Raw genomic sequence first — 11,120 nt, 5'->3', positions numbered from 1 at the left:
TTGAAAACAACCCCCACAAATATTTTTTTTAAAAAATATATCTCATTTTGCAAAGTAAAAACCCTGTTAATTGGAAACACACCATCACCATCAGTTTGTAGACATATACTTTTTAAAAACCACTTATGTTTTACACACACACACACACACACAGTTTAAAACACTGTTTGCAACAAAATACTTTTCAATAAACCCACATGCTTTTAAAAAGACCCCTGGTTGTTCTGGCCCCCGCCCTGCCCCAGCCATGTGTGCTTGGGGTCTTTGGGGTAAAAAAAACAAGCCAAAATGTTAGTTAGTATTAGCTCCCAAATCCCTATTCAACCTATGTAATACCTGAAGTTATTAAGCACAACTACAGTTAAAAATGGTTTTTACCTTGGCCTGGTGATGAACTGCAACTTAAAGTTACTGGCTCCATGCTAAACAGATCACACTGCAATAAAGATATGCACCATTATTTACTAAGATAGCAAAAATGGCATTATATAATATATATATATTTTCAGAGTTAAAAAAAAAACAGGGAACATACCTCCACTTGCAGTCCAGCAGCAATTCAAGAGAGTTTCTGTTGAAAGAGACAGTCTCCAAGCTACCTGAGGTTTTGTTTTTTTTTACATCATCCTAACTCTTTTGTTTCAAAATAGTTAGCAGGTTGATTGGATCACCCCTCCCTAGCATTCCCTTTTGTGACCGGGGGTGGGGAATAAGTTTTCTGCACAATTGGGCTGCTTTTCTTTTTTTTCTTTGTTAAGTTCAAATACTTTTTGTTTCCCCCCCGTAGAGCCTTCTTACAGTAACCATTTCAAGTGAGGGGCCCTTTGCAGATATCAATGAATGTCTTGGGGCTTGTTTTTGTTTTTAAAAACATGTTTCTTTCATTCTTAAAGTTTGGTGGGGCAGGGGGTGATTTCTAGAAAAAGTGCCCCGTGGCCTTCAACCAACTCCTGGGCCATATTTAAACTGGCCTATAGTGTTCCACCAACTCCAGGGGTTATATTTAAACTGCCCAATAGCATCTGCAAACTCCTGAGATTTTATTTCATTTCATATTAATCAGAACTCACCATCCTCACCCACCCACCTCCCTTACTATGGGTGCACCCCCATCAAAATTAATCCTATGGGAACAAGGGTGAGTAATCACAGTCACCCTGGCTATTCAGTGAGGGGTGTGGTTAAACCCATTCAGTTCAACAGAATAAGTCAGCTCTATTGTACTCAAACACGTCTGAACCATCCCTGTTTGTTTTATTGTAAACACATTTTTAGGATATTTTCCCCCCTCCCACAACATACATTTCAGCTTTTTTTTTTTTTTGCTGTAAATGGGTCTCTCTTACACAAAAGACACAAGAGCTAGGTTCTCACAAACAATTTTTTTTATTTAAAAGACATACAGCTCCTTGAAAACAAACCAAGATGCTCCATTAAAAAAAGAAAGAAAGAAAAAAAGACTTTAAGCTCCCTTAAGGGCCAGAGACCTTTTAACAGAAATACAGATAGTCACAAAGCCCCTTTCAATAGATTTTTTTTTTAAATTTACTGCTACCAAGTTTTATATCGCATGTTTGGCCCCTCACCATTTTCTAACTTAATCCTTTTAGATTTCTTACAAATAGCCTTTTTCTTAAGCAGGGTTCTGTAACTTTTTGTGCGGACCAGATGGTCAATATAACGCTCTAAGCAGGCATCTTCCGGTTTGGTCATTTTCTTTAAAACATGGTCAGGGTCTCCACTGAATTGCACAGCATTTATCAAGGTCACCCCTTGTGCTAAATGTTCTTGGGTTAGGCACAGACATTGCATAGCATAACCTATGGCAATAACAGTGTTTAATAAGCTTTCCAAACACAGCTCAGCACACAGGCCCCGGAGATTGCAGTTTATATCCACTGAAGTCCAAGTCACACAGTCATGGTGCCGCTGGCCTGGTGCATCTATGACACAGCCCTCACAATCTTCAAAAAGCTTTTCCCTAAGACAGTGATTAAGAACAGAATAAACAACAACACGTACAATAGTCCGCATGACGTTTTTACGCTCATGACGTGGCACTGGCTCAGTCAGTTCCATGCCAAGCCTCCTCCTAAACTCCTCATAGCCGTCATCCTCGGAGTCCTCTTCAACATTTTGTATCGGCATTGAGCAAAAACAAGGTGGGCCCGGTTCATCTTCGCTGCTTGGTGCAACGCTGTCCAGAGTCTCCGGGTCCTCTAGAAAGGCATCGTCGAGCTGTTGAGAGATTTTTTTTCAAAAAAGAAACAGCGTAAGCACCCCACTGCTTGGTTTTTGATTTACATAATCTCTGGTTCCTAGCCCTGTTACACCCCCACCCCGACCGTCACTTCTTAAACATTCATTTACCTGAGCGTTCATCTTGTCCACTAGTGACTTTCCCGAGCTGTGATCACCTTCCTCCTCCAGGGGGGTGGACAACAAGAGGCCATCACGCTCATCGCGGGGCTCCACAAGCGACTGGGTTTCAGGGTCTGGGGCAGCCGTGACCCCGGAAGTAATAACTGATGGGGGCGGGACTTCTGGTGGGTGGGGCTAAGGGGTCAAGGGGCGGGGTTAGGGTTTGATTGACGGTAGGGCCCTTATACTACTGACAGCACTAAGGACATGTGAATGAAGCTCCAGATCCGGGAGCAGCTTCCCTTTGCTGGCAGGAGACCTTGCAGGTTGAGCTGGGGTGAGACAGGCACTCAGATGGGCATGGAAGTTTGGGGAACAGGACAGAGGCCAGGGCTGGGCAAGGAGGGCAGGGACTTGGGAAGAAAGAGAGAAGATCAACCACTTTCTGAATGTGGGTCAGGATTATCCCCAGTTTAGAGAGTGGGAAATTGAGGTGCCACATGGGAGCGGGATTGCCATTTGGCCGAGCATCTGAAGAATCGCTACAGCCAAAATAGAAAAGCTATTAAGTGTCAGAAGAAGATTAATCATGGAATTCAGAGTTCATGGCTGACCAGCAAAGATGTCGTATATGTCATAAACTAGTCTGTGTTCTGCCACCTCCCTGGTCTCGGAGACAGGGGTACATCCCTTGGACAGGGCTTAGAGAATCTTTGTCTCAGACATACAACTGTGAATAGTTTGGAAAACAAACCCTACTTATAATGTTGTTCACTGGCCCTGCTAGAAACTCCACCCTCCAACCATTGTGAACCAGGACCAGGGACACCATTCCACTTTCCTGTCTACATGTACCTGTGCACCTGCAGACATTGTAGCTGGCACATGCATTGGTGCAGGCACTGTCACGGAGCTGGATGAATCACCCTGCTGGCCCACATACCCAGCATTCTCTCCCTGAGCAATCTGTCCCGCTGTCTGATCCACCTCTCTTCATCCAGAAACCTCTAGAGCAGTCTCTCTTGATGGATTGTGTCCTTCTCCTCCTTGGCTCTTTTGGAAGCAAGGTGCTTTTGGCTTCTCTTTGCCCTTATTGGCAAACCTCCTGCACGGTCCTCGTCCTTCTGGCCCACTACTGGCCACTTGTAGCACCCGCAGTCCCAGGCAGCAGTCTTGGCCCAGCAGGTGTGCAAGTGTCTTCCAGTGGAAGGAAACAGAGGCTATATTCATTGTACTGCCTGGGGTGGGGGGAAGAATCCCCCACTTTGCTTTCTGTCTGTCCGCAAGGCCATGATTTGCAACACTGTGGAATGCTTCTAGATCACTCTTTCATAAATTCTCGTGTACACTCCATCTCACTTCTGTCCCTGGAAGATTCACAGAGGCACAAGCAACCTGTCTTCCGACAATGGCCAATGCCAGGTTCTCCAGAGGGAATGAACAGAACAGGTATTCATCAAGTGATCCATCTCCCGTTGACCATTTCCAGCTTCTGGCAAACAGAGGCTAAGGACACCATTCCTGCCCATACTGGTTAATAGCCATTGATGGACCTTTCCTTCATCAATTTCTCTAGTTATTTTTTGAACCCTGTTATAGTCTTGGCGTTCACAACATCCCCTGGCAAAGAGTTTCATGGGTTGACTGAGCATCAACCTCTTGTTTCACTTTAAATCAATTACAGATAATTAAGACGCTGGATCTGGCTGACGCAGGGTAGGCTGCAGTTGTGTTTTGGGGACCTTTACCAATCCTGGCTCTGACTTTGGGGAATCCCTTAATATTTTAGAAATATCAGAAAACCGAGTAATTTTCCAGGCAAGTGATTGGATCGCATCAAAGTACACGGAGAAGCTGTTGAGGGCAGTGGTGTGTGAACAGCACATCAGTGAGTACAATGGTTTTATAAGATACTGGGGACAAGGGGAGGGTGACCTACAAAAACTCTCTCTACCCAAACATTTGAAAAAGTCATCTAGAATTCATGCTTCAAGAAAAAATTCCGAATATCACCTTCCAGGAGCGGAAGGAAATCAGGAGAAAAAGTAACAAACTTTTGAATTAGAATGCAGTCTTCTGCAGGCCGCAGAGTGGATTCTCTCTAACCCTCCTCTCCAGCCCGGCAACAGAGATGCCAGGATGACACAGGGCAAAAGAATGTCTGCTGCATGAAGCATCATCTAAAGTCACCTTCCAAGGAGTTCAAGAGAAACCAAGATAAAATCAAGGATTCAGAATTCATTTTGTTACAGCTAGGTGGGGTAATAATTTGCTACCCAAAGAATACATCTGAAGAATTAGATAAAAGTACCAATAGAACAAAAAGCTCTACTTGCAAAAATAGCCCCTCAGGCCTGCTAGGCTTGTTAGCCGTTAACAGTATGGAAAGCTGTACCTTCAAGGTTTTCCCCCCTCTGTTTGGACTTGTGATGAGGAATACAAATCCCACACTGGGCAAGAAGGGGTTAAGGAGCTCTTATGGCCTCAGCCAGACCCACCCCAACACATCTGCAGGGTAGGCACAGACCAGAGGGAGGATTTGAAAGGGAGCAGAACAGCTCACTTGTGGGCAGACCTGGCAACAGGAAGGTCCTTTATCTGGCAGATCCTGAGGGAAGGCTGGCTCTGTCCCTCAGCAACTGCCTGAAGGTCCCTCCCTGACAAGGGCGACAAGTTCTATGGGCCCGTGGAGCCCGGGCACCAGGAATATTCCTGTCCCAGGGGTCCGGCTCCAGCAAAGTTTCCAACCTCTCCCCCAACACACACACACTCTCCCCGCACTTCCCCGGGCCCCTCCTGCTACCCCCGGGCGATTTAAAACAGCCTGGGGGCTCCCGCCACCACCCACAGCGCAGCAGGGCTGAGCGGCTTCCTGCGCGCTCATGGGAACTTTTCCACTGAGTTTTCAGTTTCTTTAAAAAAGAATCCCGAAATGTTTGAGGGAAGCAGACAGGTTCTAAGATGTTGTTGGTGGTGGTATTGTTTAGCTGAAAAAACAATCTCCATGAAAAAAGAACCCAGCTGAAAATTTCCAACCAGCAGTAAATGTTAAATAAATTGGGGAACATTAATATTGCCTGATAAGAGCCTGATTTCAAACCCATTGATTCTATCTCATCTGTGTGATTTCTCTTTCAAAGGGATAGTTGCGTGGAGGTAACAATTGAATAAGCAGTAAAGTTGGCAGCACACAGAATGTTTTAGACAGAAGAGCCCCTTTAAACCCTGGGTTAGAGTTGAACCAAGCAGCCAAAGCCTGTCTATCCTGACCCTGTTCAAGGACACATGGGAGCTCACTGGGAGTAGAACCCAGAGCTCCTGGCCTAGCTCCACACTGCTGCTGGCTGAGTATAAATGGTGTAAATGGGTGTACAGAACTTACACAGAAGACACGGGGCTGTGTTGGCATTTAGATTCATGCCCAAGTGATAAGCTTGCTGATGGTCGCAACGGAGGTACCTTTTTGCAAGAATTGTTGGATTTGGAGCGTGCTTTGTTCCATCCTTCATACTGCATTTTATCAAGTCACACCTTGGGCTGAATCCTCAGATTGGGTAAAGTCATGAAGGAGGTTACACAAGTGTGATAATATTACTGATTGATTGTCAGAGGTGAGGAGCACTAACAACACCTAGTCATTGTAAGCGATGAGTTCTATGTACCTTTGACATTCATAGAATGAGATATTAGGGAAAGGAGAAACAGGGCCATTCTAATACTGATCATTGTCCTTCTCATTCCTTCGACAGCCATCACACAGTGTACTGAGGAAGAAAATGTCCAACCAAACCGCTATGACCGAATTCTTTCTCCCGGGATTCTCTGATGTTCGGGAGCTGCAGATTTTACACTTTGTGGTGTTTCTACTGCTTTACCTGATATTCCTGTTGGGGAAACCTCTCATCATCACAGCCATAGCCCGCAACCGCCACCTTCACAACCCCATGTACTTCTTCCTGATGAATCTGTCCATTCTAGACTTTGGTTCCATATCTGTCACCATTCCCAAATCTATGGCCAATTCCCTCATGAACACAAAATCGATTTCTTATTCTGGATGAGATACCCAAGTCTTTTTTTTCTTATGCTTTGCTTCAGCAAATTTTCCCTTACTCACCATCATGCCGTACGATCGATACATCGCCATCTGCCAACCATTGCACTAGGAGACAGTAATGAACATTTTGTCCAAATGGCAGCCAGTGCCTGGATCAGTGTTATTCTCTACTCTGCAGTGCTCACCGGGAACACGTTTGCAATATCCTTCTGTGGAGGCAACGTGGTGGACCAGTTCTTCTGTGAAATCCCCCAGTTCCTCCACCTCGCCTGCTCTGACTCGTACCTCAGGGAAATTGTTGCTATTTCTTTTCATGTACTTTTAGGTTTAATCTGCTTTGCTTTTACAACTGTGTCGTATGTTCAGATCTACAAAACAGTGCTGAAAATGCCTTCGGAGCAGGGCCAGCATAAAGCCCTCTCCACCTACCTCCCTCACCTCACTGTGGTCTACTTTTTCCTTTTCACAGGCACCTTTGCCTTCCTGAAACTCCAACCTCCAACGAGACCTCAGATCTGAATCTCTTGGTGGCTGTCCTCTATTCTGTGTTGCCCCAATGATGAATGCAATCATCTACAGCATGAGAAACAAGGAAATGAAATGTGCACTGAGTAAACTGATAGGTTGGAGGTTATTCAGCAAGAATAAAATGTCTATATTTCTCCACTGATCACGAGTTCATTCTGTGTTTCTTTATAAATAGAGTCATCTGATGACATTATTGCCTTCATAAGAACATACTTTGCAATCTGTTTATGCAGAATTGGGTATTTACATTAATAAAAATCCAGACAAATTTAACCCAAGAAAATTGTAGTTACTTTAGGTTTACATAAATGTAATTAAGATCGGAATCTATCTATCTATCTATCTATCTATCTATGTACTGCTAGACATCACCATTCTATGTGATAATCAGTAGCCATAGCAAAGTTCCTAGTGGGTTCTCTGGCTCTTCTTTGTCAGGATAATAACTCTGATGGAGGTATCAACACATTTGTTCTTTGATTTTTGTTTGCTTATCAGTTTTTAGTTTATTTTTGTTGAGTTGTTTGTTGTTTTTATTTGTTTCTTTCTTCCAGGTGGGTTTGCAGGTGGGAAGGCCTGTTGAGATGGTGAGAGTTTGGTTCAATAGGATTTTCAATGTTTGCCTTCTCTTGAGAGTGCTCATATGTCATCTCTTTGATGGGGTTTTCTGAGTGAGCTGAAGGTTTGCTCCCCACAATGTTAAAAGGGTGCAAAAGAAGTTTCTGCATGGCTAAGTTTCTCCTGACTCGATTATGTATATACTGTTGGGATATTATTGTATTATGAATGATGTGTTAGGGGAGAAAGAGCCTCAGGTAGCTGTCTTTTATTATTTTAATCTGAAGAAGAGCTCTGTGTAACTCGAAAGCTTGTCCCTCTCACCAACAGAAGATTGTACAATAAAAGTTATTACCTCTCCCATCTTCTCTTTGTAAGAGCTGTGTCATTCTTGTGATGGTGCAAAGACTGTTTGGAAGAGAAACTTTTTCCAGTGTTTTCTAAAGAAAATCCAACTTGGGATAATGAGGCCAAATTTGGATCCCATTGAAGTCACTGAGGTTTAGCCCCTCACTTCAAAGAAATTAGGATTTGGCCAAGAGCCTGTCTACAGAAGGATTCAGAATTGGCTGACAGACCCCTGGAGAAAGTGAGTGTGACAGAAATGTAAGGGTCTGATATCCCAACTCATCTGAACCAGCACCAATGTAGAGTAAACACATTCACATCACCAATTTAATACTGATCAGGTTCTGGCCCAAAGTCTCTGGGCTACACTCGGCAATGACATGAACACTGGTGTAAGTTACTTGTTTGGGATCGTTTTGTTCTAGCCTTGATGTAAGTGGAAAAGTGCCATCACATACACTGATCTGGTGTTCCATACGCTATCCCATGTAGATCTATTCATTTCCAGGCTGAGAAAGGATCTCAGAAGTTGTTACTATTAGAATACCATCTTTGTGCATGTGTTAGCTAGCTAGTTAGATAACAAATAACCTATGAAAATGATTGTGCTTCTTTCTGTTAATGACTGTCTTTGTCCACATCATGATTGTCTTATAAGTACTCGTTCTTAAGCATTATTTAGCAAAGATTATTTATGACTCTATCTTACTCCATCACTCATTTACAAACAGCACATCCAAAGTACTTGGTGTTTGGACTTCAAGCTGTTTTGAGTGGATACATTTTAAACATGCTGTGTTTTGTTTCTCTGAATAAATGGACATATCACACATGGGTTCCTGAAAAACCAAAGGGCTAATTCTCAGCTGGTTTAAATTGTCATCGCTCTGTTGAAGTCAATAGATCTCTGAGAATTTACCCTAGCTGAAGATCTGGTCCAAACATATGAGTGGCCCCATTGAAGGTTTAAAGAAAAACTTATACTTAAGTCCCTGTTGGTTATGGGCTAGGGCTATGGAGAGGGCTTAAGGATAACCCCAAACTGGTGTCAGACCCTGACACTGTACATGTTACTCTCCTTTCCCAATCAAATAAAGCCCTGAAATTGCTGCATTGGAATTATTCTTCCTTTCTGGGTTCTGGATGATTAACATGAAATAACAGTTTATCCCAAAGCCAGAATCTCTGGATCTTCTTCTCCAAACTCACCAGTGCAGTATGCCGCTTCTTCACCAACCTCTCCCTCCTGGACGTCCTGCTCACCAGCATGGTCATCCCCATGGTGAGCAATCAGGAGACGAGTTCCTTCCCTTGCTACCATGCCCAGGCCTACTTCGACTGCCTGATGGACTGCATGGAGTTCTTCCTCCTTCATATCATGGCCATCTCATACCTGCTGCAATACCTCACTATTGTGAGCAATCGGATCTGCCTCTGGCTGGTGGCTGCCTCATGGCGAGGGGTAACATTTGCAGAAGCACTTCTGTAACAAGGTTCCATTTCCAAAAATGCCTTAGTCACTCAGGCCAGATTTTTAAAGGTATTTCGGTGTGTTGTGAGATTTTCAGAAACATCTTAGCACTTAACACCCATTGATTTCTATAGGTATTAAACATCTAGGTTCTTTAGGTAATCCTCCATAGGCACCTAAATACCTTTAAAAATATGGCCGTATTATATGTAGAAGTGCCAACGTCACTTTTAAAAATAAGACTTTGGTACCTAAATAACTGGGTGGGGGGTGATAATTTTACCCGATGGCAGTAAATGGAGGCGAATCTGTGTGCGTGGAAGTGTGGGTGTGTTTATATGAGAAGAAGAGGGAGACTGTCTCGCGAGACAGTGGAGAGCCAGGTCTGCACTGGAAAAGTTTTGCTGATATAGCAATATGAACAAGCTCTCCTCCTGTAAATGGACGAGTAGTTTTGCTGGTATTGCTGACACTGGTTCTCTGAGAGAAACAAGCCACACTGCAGGAGCCTTTGTAAGCTGGTTTAACCACGTTTACACGCGGGGTTTGACCGGTATAGAAATGTTGCCCCAAAATCACACTTCTGACATTGCTGACATTGCTCTGATGGTGAAAGTTTCTAGTGTCGATCTGGCTTCTGTGTTTCTTTTTGTGAGATTACATTCTAAGTGCAATGTACTGAGACACTGCTTTCAGTGTGTCTTTGCTAGTCAAGTGTACTGCTCACATCTGTGTTGTTGTCAGTGTACATTATTGTGAGTGTATACCTGAGCTGAAATCAATGTGCATGTGAGTCTTCTATTCCTGTGTGTGTCCTTGAGAACAAACATGATGTGAATGTACAATATCATGTCTTTATTTCTGAAAAATGTTGTGTACCTTTTTTGTGCCTTTTTGTGTGTGTTGTCAGTGCTTCTTCTGGCATTCAAGTGTGCATTATTGTTGTGTTTGTGAACACACTATGTTGTGTGTTTATGATTGAAAAATATTGTGTGAGTACATGTGTGTTGTGAATGTGGATTATTGTGTGTGTGTTTCTACGTGTACATACTTGTGTTTTTATGGGCAAATACTATTTTGTGCATGCGTATGTTTGGAAGTGAACATTAGTAAGGACTTACTGCTGAGCCTGCGATAAACATCAAAAGCTGCTGTCTTCCTGCATCTCCTTCAGACAGTGAGATTTTAGTCCATTCAAAGGTGATGCCTACAATGCATCATTTCCTCACATGCCAAGTGCAGCTCATTTCAGGAGTCCTTCAACGTTTGAATTTGCTGTCTTGTTAATTTTAAAACAAAATTTGCAATCCTTGTTTTGAGCCACATTTTCAAATGGGACTTTTATTCTGCATCCTGAAAGGACTCCAGAATGGTGCAAAAAATTCCATATTTGGGCTTTTATTTTCAAGGGAGTCTAAGGAAGTTCATGCAGTCGATAGGAATTCAGAACTTGTTTCAGGCCCAGCTCCTCCAAAGTAGCATGCACCCAGCTCTCATGGGACTTGGTTTTTGGTTTTGCCACTGACATACTTGGTGGCTCTGGGCAATAGCCAATACTTCGTGCTTCACAGAAGGTGAAAAATCAACTCATCCAGTGCTGAACATGGAATGTAACTTATTCCTTATGCCCGGAGGCCAGCTCAGAAGAACTCAGATCACACTCAGGCACCAAACTAAATGGTGCCCATGGATGAATTTAATCTTAGAATGACATCAGCCTCATGATAGCCTTGAATGGAAGGAACTGTCATAACTCAACTCTATAGATGATGAGGGGGAAAAGTCACATTATTTACT

At 43.4% G+C, this 11,120-nt stretch overlaps 1 pseudogene; it reads left to right on the top strand.

Moving 5' to 3' along the window:
• The first annotated feature begins 6,137 nt into the window (after positions 1 to 6,137).
• LOC141998824 (olfactory receptor 14A16-like) lies at positions 6,138 to 7,088 on the top strand (annotated as a pseudogene).
• Positions 7,089 to 11,120: the final 4,032 nt, after the last annotated feature.

This window comes from Natator depressus, chromosome 14 (genome assembly GCF_965152275.1).
Source record: "Natator depressus isolate rNatDep1 chromosome 14, rNatDep2.hap1, whole genome shotgun sequence".
In the NCBI taxonomy this organism is placed as follows: domain Eukaryota; kingdom Metazoa; phylum Chordata; order Testudines; family Cheloniidae; genus Natator; species Natator depressus.
This window is presented reverse-complemented; position numbering and strand designations above follow the sequence as displayed.